This window comes from Neomonachus schauinslandi, chromosome 9, assembly GCF_002201575.2.
Source record: "Neomonachus schauinslandi chromosome 9, ASM220157v2, whole genome shotgun sequence".
Lineage (NCBI taxonomy): Eukaryota > Metazoa > Chordata > Mammalia > Carnivora > Phocidae > Neomonachus > Neomonachus schauinslandi.
In genome coordinates, this window is record NC_058411.1 from 133,289,506 (window position 1) to 133,294,386 (window position 4,881).

Genomic DNA, 4,881 nt, shown 5'->3' on the forward strand with positions numbered 1-4,881 from the left:
ACTGAAGGTCAGACTCAAGAATACCAAGACATGAGGAACCAGAAAGGCAGCGGAGGCTTCAAGAAAAAAGTCAGAGGGACCAGGGTTCCTGCTTTCTAGGTGGCAGGTCAGTTGACTTAAGAGCACATAATTGGGCTGAATAACTGGAGGTAGAAATAAGACTCAAAGGGACCAAGAATCAATGAAGTCTTTTATCGTTTTTATAAGTGTGCTAAAATACATTTTGTATGCTGAATACTTGACCCTGGGAATCCTGAATAGAATTATACTTGACAACACTTAGCAAGTGCTGTATTGTTAGTGGGACTTTAGAAGCCAGTGATTTCAGCGTAATTATGATGTTATGTGGAATGAGATTTTAGGGCAACCTTTTATCCCATCTTCTAACTTCTTTTTACTGTCTGTGTAAGACAGGGATACCATTCCTGTCAAATGTTGCAAGTTCTGGTTTGTTATTCTGTGAGCTGTTACTCAGAATTTCGTGTTTGCAAACCCCTTTGTAATCAATTATTAATCTCTTCCAGGATCACTCTTTGGTTATATGAATTCTTTCTCTTCTTTCTGCTTTTTTTTTATTTTGTCAAAAAACCTATAAAGCAGTAATATTAATTTTATAAAATAAAAGTCATCCAAAATCCCCAAACCCTAATACATCTTTTCTTATTTGTATATACTTGTCTAGCTTTTGCCTTTATGAGTAAATGCTGCAACAGAACTCTATACAAAATTTAATATTTTTAAGTTAGCATTGTATCCTGAAAATGACCTTCCCTATGTAATTTTGACATATAATTTTAATATTGGCTATATTTATGCAAGCCAGTGTACCACAATACATAAAAAAACTTTTCATAATTGAACATTATGGTTGTTTCCAGTTTCCACTGTCACAATGAGGGCTGAAATGAAGACTTCCTTGGAATGAGAGTTTTCTTCTTCATTTTCATCTCCCCTAACATGGAATATGGTAGGCAATAAGCACAAATAAATATTTGAAATGTTAATTAATGAATGATAGTTTTGTTTCCTTCTAGTGAACTCTTTCTTTAGGATGAATTTCCAGGAATAAGAGAGATCAAAGGAGGGTCAAAGGAAATAAACATTCTGAAATTCTTAATATGTACTTGAATGTTGCTTTTTAAAAGAGTTGTATCAATTCTTTAAAGCTTTTGCTATTATTACTATTTCAAATTTTGGCTTGGTTATCAAAATGGTGCTTCTACTGTTTTAATTTGCATACTGGAATATACGTCACATCATATTGTTTGTGATTATTTAATGTGCCTGTTTCCTCCCACTGGACGTCTGAAGAGCATCTTCCTCTGTTTCCAATTCCTGGTGCCCAGCATAGGGCATGGTATATAGTTGATACTTAATGAATATTAAGTCAATGATTGCAGGACATTTTTGACCATTTATGCTGTGTAATTTAATTTTTTGGAATATCTAAAAGGAAAAACAAGAGTAGTAGTTAAAGCAAAACTTTGACTCTGCTTTCTATGCCTATGGGACCAACTGGGTTAAGATCTATAAAATGGAGATATTAATATCTCTTGTCTCATAGAGTTGTGGCGAGGATTATATGAGCTAATATAAATAAGTACTTGGCTCAGTGAAAACACTCAACAAATATTACCTACTTTTATCTGGGGCCATTTATCTATGGAGTCTTCCTGTTTACTTTATAAAACTGAATGAGCTTTTACTGTGCTGCAAATATTAATTTCTTGTTTGTTTTACCAAATTTAGTGAGAATTTTTTAGTATTGTGTACTTTTAAATTTAAGTTTTATTTTTATTATCAGATTAATGTATTTTTTAAATATTTTATGTATTTAAAATGGTCAGTCTTTTACTCAGTGATTTTTTTTCCTTCATAATCAAGTTGAAAAGGTCTTGATCATTTCCCGAATTACTTGGTTAATATTTTAAATTGTACTGTGAGTATGTTTTTATTTTTATTTTTAATTTATTTATTTTTAGCGGGAAAGAGAGCATGAGAGTGGGGATTAGAGGGGCAGGAAGGGGTGGAGGGAGAGGGAGAATCTTAGGCAGGCTCCACACCCAGCACAGAGCTTGCAATGGGGTTCGATTCCACGACCCTGAGATCATGAGCCAAGATCAAGAGTCAGATGCTTAACCAACTGAGCCACCCAGGTGCCCCTGTGAGTATGCTTTTAAAACTAAAATTTAAAATCTATTCAGCACTTTAAGGTAAGCTTAAAATGTAACTTTAATGTATTTTGGCATAGAGTGTAATATATGAACCTAAAAACTTACTCTCCCCTCCTTCAATCTGCTGTCTCGTTATTATCAATTAATGGTTCTTTCTTATTTTCTTGTTTGAACATGTTAAGGATTTATGCAATGTTTCACATACTGATCCATTTCTGAGGACTTACATTTTCGTTGTGGCGCTAGTGCTATACTACTGAATCAACTTCGGTTTATAATATATCTTAATATTTAGTGGGCTAGGGTCCTCCACCTGCTCTCTTTCCACAACAGTCTTACTTCGAGCTTTCTTTTGCACATCCCGTCTCACCCTGTAAAATAAGTTTGGTTGCAATTTTGATTGGAATTGCTTTAAATGTATGAATTAACATGGTCGGCCTATTTAAAAAAACAAGAATCTTCACTTTTAGAACTGATTAACAAAAAAGACGGTTACATTTAAAATGCACATGTCACCTTTCCTCAAATTTCCTTGTAAGTCTCTTATGGTTTTTGATTTTATGAACGGTAACCCATTTTGTCATATTTTCTAGGTGAATTTCATACATATATTCTAATGCTATCAATTTCTGAGCATTTCTTTTGTGTCTAAGCATTTCAGTAAATGCTTATTTATAATTCTAGCATGTTGTGTATTTTTCATGTGTATAATCATGCTGTCCACTAGTAGTCATCCCTTTGCCTTCTTTCCCAATGGGGAGTTATTGTTTAATGATTATTATGATTGTTTAATAGGTACAGAGTTTCCATTTTGCAGTGTGAAGAAAGTTCTGGAGATAGATGTTGGTGATGGGTGCACAACAATGTGAATGTATTTAATACCACGGAACTGCACACTTCAAGATGTTTAAATAGTGAATTTCATGTTATGTATATTTTGCCACAATTTAAAATAAATTAAAAAAAATTGTAAAATAATGGTGATAGTTGCTGTCTTTTTCTTACTAAATTTAAAGTAATACTGCCACGCTCCATGTTGAGTTTAATATCATTTTGGGTTGAAAAATACTAACCCGATTATGAAAGATTCTCTCTATTCTGATAGAAGCTTTTTATTTGGAATGGGCACTACATTTTGTCCACTGCTTTTTCTGCATTCTCTGATTGATAAATCATATTGGGATAATAGACTTCCTTAGGTGAATTTGCAACCACATAACATTTTTTAAAGACCACATATATGCCAGACCCTCTGCTGGAAGCTTTGTTTACCCTGAAAACAGCTGGTGCATTTTAGGGATGCTGAAACAGAGCCAGGTAATCCATCAGTGCCCCAGGTCACCGGCAGTAATGGGTGGAGCCAGGATTCCTTTCTTCTGACTTCCAGAGTAACTCTGTTTTATTTTACTAGTGGCAGGCAGGGGCATCCCTACTCATAGAAGTGATTGACTTGATGAATTTGCTTTAAAGAATTTTGAGTCAACATTTAAAAACTTGCAGAATTTGCATAGCCATCCAAAATGTGTTCCCTTCTTAGCAGTTGGTGGATTTTCTGCATAGTCAGCTCTCAAAGGATAGCCTTACCCCTTTGGATGGAGCACCTGCCCCCAGGCCTCTGCAGGCTCAGCCACCCTCTACTCAAGGAGAATTGGGTCAATGGCCACTTGTCACCTGCTCACACTGGTGTTTCCTTTATAGTGGAGAAGGTTTTCTCTGCAAATATGCAGAATTAGGGGGATGATGGAAGAGAGCATATTTCTTTGTAGAAGCAAAGTTTATAGGGATGCAAGCAGTATAAAGTTACCTACCCAGTTCTCTGATGGGTTTAGAAATGCTGCAGGATATGAGTAGCTTACTTGGTCCTTGTAGGAGTCTCCCTCTTTGCATAACCAAATTTTAATTTCCATTACAGTAGCTTATAAAATGTTTGTGTTGCCAAGACTTGAATTATAAGGCAATTGATTCAATGGGGATAAAGATGCTTTGTGCTTTAGAGTTTCAGCTTGGCAATAACCACATTATTTTTCCTCCAGGAGTATCAAGAGCAAAGGTATTCTTATAGCTATAAAAGAATAGCTATAAAAACTCAACCTCGCTGAGTGATCAAATGGAGCTGGTATGTAGAGGTAACAACTTTTCCTTTTCTATTCCTGCTGACTCTATTATTGGCACAGAGACTCTCACTCACTCTTCCCATCTTTATTACCCGATGAACAAAACTCAACTCAAACAGTATTGCCTTATAGCTAGTCCAATGGCTTCCCCCCAGCTTGAGTTTCTGGTTCCAAATGCTGATTATAACATTGCCAATGCAACTCCCAGTAATTCAAATCATCCCCCCCCCCAACCAATCTATCAAGTTATTGATAAGTAGTGTTATGAAAACCCATGTATAGAAGTAATACATGCTATTTATTTATTTATTTATTTATTTAATTTTATTTTTTAAGTAGTCTCCAAGCCCCATGCTGGGCATGGAGCCTACTTAACTCACGCCCTGAGATCAAGAGTCACATGCTCTACCGACTGAGCCAGGTGCCCAATAATACATGCTTTTAAAAATTTTCTCAATGTCATCCAATGAGATTGTTTTAATTGACAAAGGGAGAAAGAAAGAAAGAAAGAAAGAAAGAAAGAAAGAAAGAAAGAAAGAAAGAAAGAAAGAAAGAAAGAAAGAAAGAAAGAAAGAAAGAAAGAAAGAAAGAAA